Source organism: Phalacrocorax aristotelis, chromosome 1 (genome assembly GCF_949628215.1).
Source record: "Phalacrocorax aristotelis chromosome 1, bGulAri2.1, whole genome shotgun sequence".
Classification (NCBI taxonomy): Eukaryota; Metazoa; Chordata; class Aves; order Suliformes; family Phalacrocoracidae; genus Phalacrocorax; species Phalacrocorax aristotelis.
This window is the reverse complement of record NC_134276.1, coordinates 41,332,174-41,348,392: the sequence shown is the minus strand read 5'-3', so window position 1 is coordinate 41,348,392 and position 16,219 is coordinate 41,332,174.

The window sequence follows — 16,219 nt, the reverse complement described above, 5'->3', positions numbered from 1 at the left end:
GAACTATTGTCCTTGGTTGCCCCTCCAGTCTTGAAAGTCCAGAGCTGTAAACGCAGATGAACAGGCTGAGTGTGTACAAGGGCACAAAGACTTGTTACAAAAAGCGACATATAAAGAAATTGATATCAGAAACATGACAGTCCTTGAGGACAGTAGAGAGATCATAACAGAAATAGTGTTGTACTTAACAATATTTGTTTCCTGTGCCTTGGGCAGAATAATTTTGCTGCTGATGTACTCAGTGAGAGAGACAATAGGATCTTTTTGAGACCTTTCACTTGTAATATAAGACTTCTGGTTACCATTTTTTTTTCCAATCCAAATTACCCAAATACAGCAAATACACTACAGTTATAATTTCATGTTAAATAAAGTTCAAATTAATAAGCTGCCTGCTGTTGTGGCAGAAAACCTTAAACTTTCACTATTAATCTGTTTTTAACTATCATGGCTTTTTAAAAAAAATGCTTTGGAAGCAGAATTGTATTAGATTTGCATAGTATGGTTTGGGTAGCGGGGGAGTTACAGGGGTGGCTTCTGTGAAGAGCTTCTAGGAGCTTCCCCTATGTCCGACAGAGCCAAAGCCAGTTGGCTCCAGGACAGACCCACTACTGGCCAAGGCCAAGCCCGTAAGAGATGGTAGTAGTGCCTCTGGGATAATGAATTTAAGGGGAAATAAGTGCTGCACAACAGCAGCTGGGAGAGAGGAGTGAGAATGTGGGAGAAACAACCCTGCAGACACCAAGGTCAGTGAAGAAGGAGGGGGAGGAGGTGCTCCTGCCAGAGCAGAGATTCCCCTGCAGCCTGTGGTGAAGACCATGGTGAGGCAGGCTGTGCCCCTGCAGCCCATGGAGGTTAACAATGGAGCGGATATCCACCTGCAGCCCTTGGAGGAACCCACACTGGACCAAGTGGGTGCACCCAAGGAAGGTTGTGACCCTGTGGAGAGGAGCCCATGCTGGTGCAGGTTTTCTGGCAGGACTTGTGACCCCATGGGGACCTATACTGGAGCGGTCTGTTCCTGAAGGACTGCACCTCATGGAAAAGACCCATGCTGGAGCAGTACGTGAAGAACTGCAGCCTGTGGGAAGGATCCCCATTGGAGAAGTTTGTAGAGGACTGTCTCCTGTGGGAGGGACCCCACACTGGAGCAGGGGCAGAGTGTGAGGAGGAAGGAGCAGCAGAGGTAATGTGTGATGAACTGACCATGACCCACCTTCCCCATCCCCCTGAGCTGCTTAGGGGGAGGAGGTATAGAATTCAGGAGCAGAGTCCAGGAAGAAGGGAAGGGTGGGGGGAAGGTCTATTAAGATTTTGATTTTATATCTCATCACTCTATTCTGATTTTGACTGGCAGTAAGTTAAATTAATTTCGCCAAGCTGAGTGTGTTTTGCCTATGACAGTAATTAGTGTGATCTCTCTGTTCTTGTCTTGACCCATGAGGTTTTTGTTGCATTTTTTTCTCCCCCTGTCCAGCTGAAGAAGGGTAGCGATAGAGTGGCTGTGGTGGGCACTTGGCATCCAGCCAGGGTCAACCCACCACAAGTCTATAATATAACTCCATTTGACCTGAGCAACTGGTCAAAGTTCAGGATTCAGTGCATTGTTTCTTGCAGGAGAAGAAAATGATCAAGTTGAATCAGGAGTTTCTGATGCATTTTTGGTTGTTTATAAAAGAGGTGTAAATTGTTTTTATCCCTGAAGACAAGAATACTTAAACAACAAGGGACTTTACTTTTATTTCCTATACCTTTTCCACTGGTCAACATATAGTTCCCCAAAAGCTTCCCTCCCCACTGAATTCTGCTGCTACTACCCGGCTTCTGCACTTACCCATTATTATTTCTCTGCTTTGTCTGTCCGCTGGCATTTCTGCTCATGCATTTACAAATAAGCTTATAAATTCTCAGTGATGCTGTCATCCCATTTAGGTCATATTCTTAAGCAGATTTCATGTACCTTTGCTTGACTTTTGCCTACTGCAGATAACTGAGCTTCAGAAAGCATTATGTTTCTACAGGATTAAATGCAGGACACTGATTATGACCACTAGCTTCAACAGTATATTCTTTGTAAAAAAGAAAGCTTTATTCACATTTCTATAGCTGAGGTGACTGGGACAAGTAATCAAGGTGGCTACATAAAGCAGGCTCAAAGAATTAGCCCAATCACTATCAAACTTCTGGGAAGAAATGGCCTGTTTCACTTAGCACTTTTCCAGAAAATACCTTGGCACAGCTCCTAGCAGAATGCCTTTCAGGTATTGTTAACATTAAGAAAGTGTAGATGTGGCTGCTCACTATAAGGAGCAAATGGAGGGAGAGCAAAATTCAGTTATGTGATCTGGGCCATGCCCCTTTTTCTGTTTTGATTTATTTAGACATAAAGGCATGAACATGTAGTTTAGGGCTAGAAATAGCCCTCACATCTACTGATTCACTCTTCACTTTATCTTTTCACTCCACATGTAGATTAATGCAACAAAAAAAGCAGGAGGTATCCGTTACTTAGATTTGTGCTAAGTTGTAGGAAGCTGGCTAGAATGGGAGAGTCAAGTGGCTATGTCTAAAATGGGTTTTGAACTGAAACCTGTCATCCTGTCGACTGTATTTTTTCTTTCATTCCAGTACTCAGATTTAGCCCTTGTTGACCTGTGGCACCATCCAGCACGAACACTTTATGTGCATGATCCCCTTTATCATAGTCTCTGTTATAGTCCTGTCTACACTGTGAGCACTACAATTAGCTAATGAGTCACCACATATTTTGATGGGTCTGAAGTGACCAATCTCAGATTGACTAGCTCTCTATGGGATCATCCTTATAAGACATAATTATCATGTGTCTACATGACAGACAACATTTTAGGCAGTCTCAGGATGGGCTGTCAATGAAAAACTGTAAATACCTCATGTAGCTAGAGATGCACTCTAAAGGCAATGAGGATATAAATTTCTGGCCTGGACCTTTTCTTATGTTCATAATTTCTTTTGGCAGTGCTGATGTAAGTAGAGCTTCATTTCTTCCTAAAGTACCTGCATGACATACAGTCCTATTACTTACTTTCCAGCCTTTACTTTGTACTTGGTGGCATCAATCACCTAATCAGACAAAATTGATTATACTTAATTGAAAAGTCATTGTGGCATGTGTTGTGATTGAGTTTGTGGAAGCATAATAGATAAGTGACCTTCTATAATGAGAAATTAGACACCTTGCTCATATTTAGACGTTTCAGACAGCTAGTGCTGAGATCAAACTAGGCCTCTAGTGCCATCCAAGATGCTATTAGTATATCTCTGCTGTTCCTCCAACATAGGAAACAGGTTTTCAGCTGGTGATGTTCAGTATCTACCAGCTCCTTGAAGGTGTCTCAGACATCTTTGTGTACCATAAATGTATAAAGAAATAGAGTTCCTAAATTTAGATGAAGTGAGTGATACTCAGCATGATTTCCAACTGCCCTGTGATTTAGTTTGTTTTGTTTTGTTTTAAATGAATGACTGCCCCAAGACTTATTTTGTTTTCTTTATTATTACTGCTTGTTTATGGATACTGTCATTGATGTCTGCATATTTTCTTAAACTAAATAAACCACAGGAGGATTTTATAAAATTGTGTAGATAAGCAGATATTTGTGAAAATCTGGAAACGTACTAATGTGCTAATTAATGAACAACTAGATAAATATATTAAATGTATTTCTAATAAATTGCTTTAGTTTCTGATCCAACTTTAGAGGAACCTATGCAGATTGCAAAGATATTTTCTCATAGAAAAATACAAGTGAAGGATCAGCAAGGTATACGTGGACCAGAATATGCCTGTAGCTTACACAGACTTATCACCTACCAACATGCTAAATTCTGAACCTTCATATTAGGTGAGCTTGCCTGTTTTGTGGGTGCTTCTACAAATACAGCAAGTGGTCACTTTTCTACTGTGTGTAGGATGAAGAAAAAAAAAAAAGGTAGAGGACAAGAGTATAATTTCTTCTTAGGTTAGTTGCATTCCCTGGTGATTCTACAGAGTGATGGAGGTTTCATATAAAGATCAGTGACACTGAAAACTGGTTTATAACTCAGTTTGACAGCTAGTATGGTCTCAGAATTGCTCTGCTGTAATCTACCCTGTCTTCCTTGGTTAGCAAACATTATCCCAATTACAGCTACGCCAAATACAGGCAGAACAGATGCTCCTCATAACCAACAACTAATTTCTAACAGCAAATTTATAAATATAAAAACACTGATTGCCAACTTAAAGTGCATCACATCAATGGTTAAAAGAGAAAAATGTTTGTTAAACTATGATGTGCCTTCATCAAAGTAACTAATGCAGACAAGCCAAAATCTTTATTGATGTTTCTGGGGAAATGGGATTACAGTGATAGGGCTAGGTAAAGATTAAACTAAAAGGTGGAGGAAATCCTGACAGAATCCATTCAGACAGAATTTCAGTTCCAGTTGTCTCTGATGGAGAAAGATCTATTAAATAGAACAATTACAGTAGATGTAGAATTACAAAATAAATTAATACCCACTGAAGAGAATATACCTGTAATTTCCACATAAGTTAATAATAAACAACTTATCAAAACTGTCAAGTTAGACATGTAACAAAAAAAAAAAAAGGAAAAAACACATTCTTGCTTCAGTGAATGCTATCCCTTGGGTACTAGCAGTAGTGCATTAATAAATATTTTCAGATAGATGAAAAATATTTCCTGTGAAACTGTAAGAACAGTTGTACCAGATCTCTAGCCCAGTATCATGATACTAAATGTGTTTAGTAGGGGATGCCTAGGAAACAGAATAAGAATATAGTAATCTATACACTTTCTTGGAATAGTTTATCTTTCTACACAATAGCAGTATGGCCACAAATAGCCTAGATACAGGTTGTTTAAGATTCTTGTTCAGAATCAGAAAAGTAAATGTTTCTTTGAAGCTGAAGGAATTAGAAAAAGACTAAAGTACTACAAAATTTAAGGAGAAAAAGAGGGAAATGTTGATTTGTCAAATTTATCACAGATACTGACAACTATGTTTTTATTTCTGTGGGAATTCTCTTGATCATATTTCTCTTTGGCTTTCCAGTCAGCCGGTATGACCAGAAAAAAAATAGATTGTTGTTTTTAATTTGAAAGCTTTATAAATTAAATGAACAGCGTAGCATTCTTTACTTTTCATCAGCACAGGTTCCTCAGAAGCATGTAATAAATTAACCTGTCGATCCTTGTCACTGGCCTCAAGTCTGGGTTGGGAACCTGAGGCTGAACATCCTCATGGTAAGAAGGATACTGAGCCTGGCTCTCCCAAATTCTGAGTGAGTACAAATATCATATAATATTTAATAAGGATAGCTATTTCTTTCTTTTTTCAATCCTTGCTTCCACATTTTTCAATGAGAGTAGCAATGGCTGCTGAATGTTGTGTTGACCTGATTTTTGAATGTGTTTTAGCTGTGCTAAAGAATATCTCCCATTCCAAATGAGGCCTTGAGCAAAGCATGACTATGCAAATTACTAATGGGACTAAGTATCAAACAAGTCTGTGGTAGCTCAGCCATGCCAAGATAGCAACAGTCCTGGCCATTCATGGCAGCAGCATGATATGTATCTTGAGAATTTTCCTAGGGAATCTTTTGTGTCAGCAATCTCTTCTCAGGACATTCTGAGGATTACAGATTGAGTTTCGGTACCTATATTACTTCTGAGTGCCATATTTGGTGCCCAGGAACCTCACATCTGTGAACCAAAGCTTAGATTAGAAATCTTGTCTGCTTTCATACCCCTTAACTTCAAGTTCCTCTTTTTATTATTTTTAGTTGCAGATACTTTGGAAGCATGGAATATTCAGAGATAATTGTTCTTTATGACAGATGTAATTTATTTATTTGCTTCCTATAGTATTCCTGCTTAAATGGTTCAGACAAGGGATATTTTCAGGAAGAGAGTCCCAGAAGGGGTAATTAACACAAGTTCCCAAGTCTGGATTAATGAAGTTGTCAATTTCTTTGAAGTTTTACAGCCAGTTTGAAAAACATTTTAATCTTTATAATATTCAGGAACACTGGTAACACAAATAACCTGAAACTGCATTAAAAGGCAATGCTGATTTATGGACAGGGCTGATCATAATTCAAGAAATTATGTAGGGGTCTGACCAAGACAAAAAAAGGTTTTAGTCCTACCTGTACTGATTGGTTAAGATTAACTAAATTGTTGAGATATTATCTGTATAAGAAAGTTAAGTTTTATCTCTTTTTATGTTCTGGTAGGCTTTACAGGTTAGTTTTTGTTCAGAATTAACTTTTTCTTATAAAAGCTAGCTAATTCACTAAATAATCTACTATTAGCCCCTAAGAAAAGACAAGAGTAGAGGTACAGGATTACTAAAACCATTATAAATTTCAGAGACTGAAGCATAAATATCCACTCCAGAAGGAAAAGGCCTTGGCTGCCCCTTCCAAGAGACAGAAACTTACGTGGAAGTTTTGCAGAATCCTGGCATTCATGTGGAATAAGTGCAGCCAACCTAGCAATTGTGGCACAATTTATTGCCTGTTTTTTAAATTTTATTTTAATTTTTACTCCTATGTAAACAGATTATGAAAAATATTTATACAATGAATTAAACAAAAGCATAATATGCCTTTATATAAAGCTAACACATGCTTACAGTTTGAATATTGTATGAAGATCTGGTGACCTCATGTCTGTCTATTCCACTCTCTAACTGTATGACCATAAGTAGATATAGATATAAAATATACATAGAATATTACGTAATAGAAGTATATGCAATAGAACTTTACAACACAGAGAGATGAGGAAAGGTCTGAAACGGTTTCTATACAAAGAAACATGAAATACATTGGGCTTCTAAGGCTGGAAAAGACATTGCTGGGAAAGAGGTGGAAAAGAAAGGGGAAAACATAATAGGGATCCATGATATAATGTATGACATACAGAAGACAAATAAGGAATGGAAATTTACAATGTAAGATTTGGATGATGTAATCATTGTATGCCCTGACAGCACTACAACATCAGCAACTTGCTTCTGGATCTTTGGCCTGACGACAGTGCTTGTTTTTCTCCCAGTTCATCCCATCATTACAACAGTAGCAGACATCAGGCAAGCTCCTCCCTGCTGAAATAGTAGCAGCTTGAGAAGGAGCTGCTGTAGTGGTTTTGAAGTATAGACACAATTGTGTGAAGAGGAAGGGTGAAAGAGAATACTTTTGGAGAAAGCAGTTGCTGGCAAGCAGGATGCTTGTTCCTCAATCAAGGACATAAGGATGCTTCATCGTTCCATCCCAGATCCACATTTTCAAATCCCTGTTGATACCCGACACTTTTTTTGCCACCACCATCCTTAAAAGATTGGTCTGACTTCTCCTGTTCCTTTATCTTTACCCCACTGAACCCTGCTTCTCTTACCTCCTTCTAAGCCTACAAACCTCCACTGATCCTTTCCACCCCCCTCATTCCTTATTGACAGTTTCAAAACCCTCCACTTAGATTTCCAAACCTTACTCCTCTCTCTGTAACCAACACTGCCGATGACACAATATTGAATTTTTCACATCCAGGATGAAGAAGAAGTAAATCTTTGTCTATAAGGAAGGATATTTCAGTTTTGCACAGAACACTGAAGGATCGGGAAGGTTGTACTTCCTCTACCTGCACCCACTTTATTTTTTTTTTTTTCTTCTGTATTTTAGGCATGACTAGATGTGCATTGGGAATGCTGTTAGCTACTGTCTTGGCTGAAACCCTGTGAGTGACCATATGAATACTTCTGTTTAAACTAAAGTGACACAGATTCTCTTGAACCATTTCCATGGTTTTATACATACCAATTTGGATAGCGATAGTGCAAAAGTCTATGTACAAAGCATTATTTCATCTCAGATGATGAAAAGTAATCTTTTAAAGAATTCAGTCAGGGTTGTGTATGGCTCTCTGAAAATTTCTTCTGCTTGTGCATGTGGTGATTGTGGGGAAACTATCTTAGTTTTTGTACTGTCTCATCTGATGCAATTTATATATTGCCTGGATAAAAAAATTCAGTACTCAGATAGGAATTCTGGGGCAATTACAACATTTAGAAGTGAAACTGTAAAAATTGCTTTTACTGGTTTGCTTGATGTTCTTTCCTGAAAAATTTAGTAAGAGATCTTGGTGCAAATATTGTAAACTGTCTCCATTTATCATGACTTAAGAGGAATGGCTTTAGCCTTCATAATCTACAGAAATGCTTTAATGTGAAAAAGGATGACACTGTAAAATTTGCATTAGTCTTCACTGGAATGTATTCATCCACTTTATTGTATATATCACCTCTTCCCTAAGAAATCTGGTTCTACTTTAATGGCCTGCTGACATAAATGAGGATTTTAAAATTCTGGAGTGATGAGAAGATCTGCTGAAAAATCCTGTGAATAACAATTCTCACATCATCAATGAACGTTTTCCAACACCTGATAGTGATATAGTTGAAACTCCCCTCTGGGAATTCTGTGTTTCACAATCTACAGTGCAGAGAGATTGCAGAGAGATGGCACATTTATTTAATTCTTACATAACAATGTCACAGAGCTGCTGTAGTTGAAGTTCTCAAAACATTTACATGAAAAATTTATCTTTTTCAGGGATTTATGGCACTAAGTTTAAAAAAAAATCTCTGATGGTTTAGAATTTTGCACAAAGAGCCACAGAGAATATTTATCTTATTTAGTGGTTAAATATCAAAAATATGCAAAATATCCAGAGAATCTACAACTTATTACTCTGCAAAAATTATTCTTATGTCTACTTTCCATGCATGACTTAATATTTTTAATGTGCAGGTATTTAAACAAGTTTTATCTGGAAATCTTGTGATACCTACATACAGGAAATTTTAAGAAATATGAACATATATAGTATAGGCAACACTTTGCACTATGCTGTACTACTGATAGAAGAATTTTAATGGCTCTTAAGGAGGTTTAAGACAACAGAATCTGTAAAGAAGTTTGAATGTTGAAATGAGCGCTGCCTTTTCTGAATTAGGATACACACCAAACCAGGTACTTATTAATTAGTTGGCTGTTTGTGTTCAACTCCCTGTCAACCGTAATGTCCTCTCCTAACATTGTAGTGAAGCTGTTAAACATCAGTTGTCAGAACAGGTTAGGACTGTATCATGTGTTGGGGTACCACTCAGGCTACGCAACAAAAGTCTTAAGCATGGGTGTGGGCTCAAATTAAAATACATGCCTTGACTATGTTTTATGTACTAAACCCACAGCCAAGTGGGTTTAGACCTTCAGTGAACACCCATGTAGGAAACTCAAGCCTGTGGTATTACTTAGTACAGATCCTCACTGCGCTAGTTATCTGCAGTTTGAAATGGATTAGGCATGTTGCATCTGAGTCGTACAGGCATATGCCGTCTTCTAGGGAATTCTGTGGCGATATGGATGCCTCCAAGGAGCTTTGCTGTCTAACATTAACTAGATGGGATCAGTAGGTAGCTTTGACTACTGACTTGAAACAGTTTTCCTACCCTAACGCTATGTAAATGAAATCTGTGATGGAAGGCCTTTATTCTCTGGGGCAATAATGAGCCATACCACAGCACAGTATTTTACAGCTGCTGAATTACCAGAGCTGTGTACCTCCACAGAGGAACAATTAAATGTTGTGACTATGACCACTTGGAATCACTCAAGTTCTGAAGTTTGGAAATGCTAACTACACTACGTCACTGAATTTCAGCTTGGACACACAGAATTCAATGTGTTAAATCATGACCTCCACTAAGGGCGATTTCATGTGGGAATCATTAGCTGACCTAAAGTTGAAATGACCACTTCTATACCAAAGTACCAGCACCTCCCAGCTTGGATCTTTCTGGAGGTTAACAGAACAAAGAGATGCTGAGAATGCAATGTTTTTGATAGATCTTAGTCTAGCAAAAGCTGTTGCTGAGGGATAAAGTTGAGCGAAGTATGAGGACATACTTATGGTTATTTTATATAATAACCTTATACTACTACTGTGGATATCAGGTCTTCATTTCCCTATTTCTATGCTTCTCCTGTTGCTTATTTTTTTCTTTTTTTTTTTTTTTTCCCCTGAATACTGAAATACTGCTTAGTATCTCAATCCCTTTTGGTTATCCTAGGAATTACTTTCAGGTCTCCCACTCATACTGATAGGACATTTCATGGTAAATGGAGCTTTGTGGATAAGCTTGTCAGGACGAATAAATAATACACAAAGTGATGATGGTTCAAGGGGCTGTGACCTCGATGACCTAACTGGTCTTTTCCATCAGCAGTGTGGATCTAGGATATTTTTCCTCACTACAGTGCAAGGCCAATTATGTGAATCTGTTATTGATACAGATCCCTAAAATCAGATCAAAACAGAACAAGAAAACCTGCAGTCCCTAGCATTAATTAGTGTGCCCTCTCCTTTCTCTCAGGTTAGAATGTGTGATTTATTTTAAATACCACTTAAGGAAAATATTTTGCAAGAGACACAAAGGAACAATGACATTCACTCTTTTAGAGTATTTTAAAACTGTTAACCTTCCATCTACTAAATATGACCCTGACTCAAAGAGGGAAGTATTATTCCTATCAAGAAATACTTATTTGGACAATGTGAGCTATCTTATGCTATTTATCTGTATTTTTCAATAACACTGATAATACAGACTTAAACCAACGTAGAAACACAATTATTTACTGTTGTCTTTTGGATTACTTTCCCTCTGTAACACAGAAGATTAAACATAATCAGTTCCAGAAGGAAACACTTCTGTGCTTCATCAAGGACAAACTCACTCATTTTACCTGTTATTTATATGGTTTATAAAAAAATCAGTTAAAAGGAATGTAATTAACATTCCTTATAATAAAATGCTTAGAAAGTTTTTTGTGAGGAAAAATATTTTCACATCAAAATGTTCATAGTTATGCAGAAATAATATATATTTATTTTTTCTGCAATCTAGAGTGTATTTAGGGCATTATATGTGAAATGTTAACATTTTGGAGTTGTTTCTTAAATTTTTTTTTAATATTACAGTAAGAAAAATACATTATTTACTTACCAGAAATATTAGTGTAATAAACACGTGAAGATACTATAGTGTTGACTGTCAAATATTCAGTCAGTTTTTTACAGTTGCTTTGAAAGATATATCATTATATTAGTGATTTTGAAAGTAATTTGAACTTGTAAATAGATGTCTAAATAAAAATTTAGGACACCAACATTTTATTTCCAGGTCTGCAATGAACAGTGTGACTGTTCATACTAGTTGTCCTTCTGTGTCATCTTCCTTTCTGTTCTCTGCCTCTTTAGAGTTTTTGTATTTGGGTGCCCATTTCTAATTTTGTTTCGGTGACCAGAGTAATCTGTTTCAACAAACTGTAAAGAAAATAAAAGCTCCATTTCAATTTTCTCTTCTTTCCTGGAACCAACCAGAAATGATTGGTTAAATGGGACGTTTTTTGGTGAATTAGTATGACAAGGTTCTTGGTTTAGATTTTTCTGTAATCAAACCTTTCAAAACCTGTTCATGGAGATTTCAGGGAAAACTCACTGCACAGACTTTGATTTAACATACTTTCAATCTTTAGTCCATTAAGGCCTGTTAAAGATTCCATATCTTATCATAGTACTAACCCTGATATATTTATTTATTGCTTAGCATAACAACAGTGGATATTTTTTTTTCTATTTTTCTGAGTTTATTGGTTACTTTTCTAAAGTTTGTAATGGTCGGAGTCCAGCAGGAGTGTGTTTGGCTTGTAGAAATAGTCCAGATGTTGTCTTAGGTTGTGCTCAGTGCTACATAGTGCTGGCTGTCCTACAGCGTGGGGACCTGAAGGATGGCCAAGATCTCACTTTGCTTGCATTCTTTTCAGTTTCAATAAGTGAAGGTCTGGTGTAATTCATGATCTGGCTTTAGAAATCTGGAGTTATAAAGAGATCAGCACCATTATTTTTTGCTGAGCAAAACAGGCAAACCTTTTAATGTGCCGGTTTTAACAGCTTCTGCCATACAAGATGCAAAGTACTGCTCATAACCACATAAATGTACCTTAGAAAATGACATTCTATTAGGAAAACAGTCACATTTTTCCCATTACAACCACCACACACACTTAGAGGCTTTTAAGATAAAAAAAGAGGCACAATATAATTCCCTAATACCACACTGAATTCTTTTCACTAGGATGGCTGAATAGTTCAAAACAGCAGTTACCTTGAAAATAAATTACTGTGCTGAAAGGAGAATTAATTCATTCAGATAAACTAAATAAACTCTGCAAAGTGACTAATGTAGCAGAAATTACTGGGTGCTGATACTGCTGTTTTAATTATTAAGTCCGCATTAATTAATTTCAAAGATACCTTTTTTAAAAATCACAGCTTGACCAACATTCAGAGTATAAAACATGCCAAAAGCCAATTTTTGCTTAGTAACAGTTTTGCAAAGTCTGGAACTGACTCTTCATACAACTAGATGTGATGAACATTAAAAGAAAGTGACAGTTTCAATAAACAACATAGGATCCAAATAATTGTGCGGTACTTGCTTGACCACAAACTGAGAAACAGATTTTGTTTGTGCCAACCTATTTCTTTCACAGAAGGAGCTGGGCTTCTTTGTAAATTGTTAATACGGTTCTGAATATAAAGGGAACTTAATGTCTCTTTGAGAGCTGCAGTAGAATCAGTGATCTTGGCTACCCATGATTTTGCACAGCTACTGGACATGGAGATACAGCCATGAACTGCTGGGAGATCTGAACCTCATTCAACCTGAGCTTTGCATGCTCTTGTGCTTCATATTCCTCAGCACATCTATTTTGCTGGTAGTGGATTTTTTTAGTTATTATTTTATTACTGAAATCTTGAAAGATTACTGGATTCCATTCAAAATAATTTCTTAATAGGTAGATTTTGTAACCCATTCATTGTATCTATTGAAGCAGTGACTTATGGTCCCAAATGGGTGAGAACAGATGTCTACCAACTTTATGTGTTATGTTACATTTAGTAGTTGTTCCAGTGTTGATGATTCTTGTACAGCAGGACATAAGTAGCATAAAATCTATTTATACCATACTTTGTTCTCTAACACTTATCATATGTGAAGGACTGTTTCACATATTGCAATGATTTAAATACTTATTACATATTTCTGTTGGGAATGTTCAGCAAGGATTTTACTCTCTATGCATTACTCTAAAAAGATGTAAAAGAAGGTATTATATATTTAAGACTTTGTCATAGTGATTGGTTCTATAAGTTGCTAAAGAAGATACAGCCAGTAAATTTACACCTGCTGCATCAGACAGCAGACAGCAGTAACATCAATACGGTAACTAAAAGATACAGTCCCACAAGGATTTTGTTCTCTAATCCTTCATCATTTTGTTTCATTCTTAAAATGAAAATACCTGTAGCAATAATTTCTCCTGACAAGCTGAAAGACATCGAACAGACAACAAGTTTAATAAAACACTTTAATTACCATCTTTAGTATATCTTCACCATGTATCAACATCTCTTATGAACATCTTAATCAAACTTGCTTTTCCTTGTTTTCACTTGAAGCAAATTTAAATTTTTTAGAGAACTCTACAGACAACTTCAAGGACCAGAAAAGATTGTCTTTATGAGAAAACCACAGACAAAACAGCTGTAGCAAAAACCCTTATCAACACTTCATGACGCATACTCGAATTAAAAACATTTGAGGGCAGAACAAACTTCTACAGAAACTTTTGAAAGTGAGCTTTTCTGCAATGAAGTTGCTTTTTCAGGCTATTCCTTCTGAGACTGTCTACTCTAAAAATTCCATGTAGGCTAAATCCCTGCTTAATTAAAAAAAAAAAACCACCTCATAGATTTTTTTAATACTTGTTATTTCGTTGCCATATTAAAAGCAATTTCCCATAAAAATCCAGATAAATAAATGACATCTTTAACAGCATTACTTATAGTAGAGGCATTGTAAAATTATCACTTTCTCTGTCCCTTGAAAGAAATAAGTTACCCTTTCTGCAGTGTCTCCTAGTGATTAACTTGGCAGTTTCCTGCTCAGCATGCTGCCAGCTGGGATCCTCCTTCAGAGTGTTTTAAATTTCTAGTATATTGTGCGGGGAGCACAGGCAAGTTGCTCCAGTGGGTGGATTCCCCTCTGGGAGTGAGGCATTGCAAAGCTCAGTGTTACAGTACCCATGTCATTTTGCAAGTCTAGCACCAAGATCATTAGAACTGAATGCTTGGGAAATTAATATTACTAGTCACACTACAAGAACTTCACACAACACCAGCATTGACATTACAGCCTAAATACCGTATGCTTAATTTCAGCTCAGAAAGAATTTTTAATGCCGTGTTATTTTAATCCCCTGAATGTAAAGGTTTTACGAAGTGAATGTTGGCACACTCTTAATCGTGACAATGCAGGCATCATGCTGCACGGGCTACAGAGACTGATACAGGAAGCAGTTTAAAATTTTACATATTGCCTGCCATTTCCCAAATGCAGAGTTGTGGTAGGTTGACCTTGGCTGGCTGCCAGAAGCCCACCGAGCCCCCTTTCTCACTCCCCCTCCTCAGCAGGGCAAGGGGAGAAAATAAGATGAAAAACTCATGGGTTGAGACAGAGACAGGGACATTGCTTACCAATTACAGTCATGGGCAAGACTTGACTTGGGGAAAAACAATTTTATTTATTGTCAATTAAAAGGAGTGTTATTATGAGAAACAGGCAAAAAAAAACCCAACCCCAAAACTCTGAAACATTTTTCCCCACTCTTCTTCCCAGGCTCGGCTTCACTCCTTTATTGCTAAATCCTCTACTTCCCCCTCTCAAGCAGTGCAGGGAGGATGGGGAATGGGGCGTTATGGTCAATCCATAACAGTTTCTCTCTGACATTTCTCCCTCCTCACAATATTTCCCCATGCCAGCAGGGGCATTTCCCATGGGCTGCAGTGTGGATATCTCCTCCACCATTAGTCCCTCCATGGGCTGCATGGGAATGGTTTGAGTTGGAAGGGACCTTTAAAGATCATATAGTTCGATCACCCTTGTAGTGGACAGAGATATCTTTATTTAGATCAGGTTTGTCAAAGCACTTCCAATCTGGCCTTGAATGTTTCCAGTGATGGGGCATCCACAGCTTCTCTGGGCAACCTGTTCCAGTGTCTCACTCCCTTCCTTAGGTTCACATTGACCCACTTCTCAAGAATATCAAGGTCCCTCTGGATGGCATCCCTTCCCTCAAGCATAACAACTACTACTCAACTTGGTGCCATTCACAGATTTGCTGAGGGTGTACTCATTCCCACTGTCTATGTCATTAATAAAGATATTGAACAGTACCTGCCCCAGTACAGATGCCCGAGGGTCACCACTTGTTACATCATCATTTTGGACATCGAGCCATTGACAGCAACTCTGGATGTGGCCATCCAGTCAATTACTTATCATCTATTGAATGGCCTATCAATCAAAGCCATTCCTTCCAATTTAGTGACAAGGGTATGTAGGACCTTATCAAATGCCTTACAGAAGTAAAGGTAGATGACATCAACTGTTCTTCCCTTATCCACCAATACAGTCATTCCGTCACAGGAGGCCACCAGATTAGTCAGGCACAATTTACCCGTTGTGAAGCCATGTTGGCTGTCTCTAATCACCTCCCTGGCATCCATATGCCTTGTAGTAGCTTCCAGCAGAATCTCTGCTCCTTCTTCACGTTCACATGAACATTTCTCACACTTTTTTCTTTTGTTTTCCTCCTCACACTTTTCTGCAATGTTTTCTGCCCTTTCTTATGCACGTTTTCCTAGAGGCACCACCACCTTGGCTGAGGGGCTCAGCTGTGCCCTGTGGTGGGTCCCTTGGAGATGTCTGGAACTGGCTGTGTCTGGCATGGGGCAGCCCCAGCATCTCCTTACAGAGGCCGACCCTGCAGTCCCCCACTACCAGCACCTGGGCACAGACATCCAATATAGTAATAACCCTGATTGTTGAAGAGTAACATAGTCTACACAGCTGTGAAAAAAATCAGTCATTAAACATATATTCTACTAAAGATCCTAATATCTATCATATCTATTATTTAGATGCTTTTCCCACTTTAACTGCTTTTGATCGTGGTTTTTTATATATATTCAGTATCAGG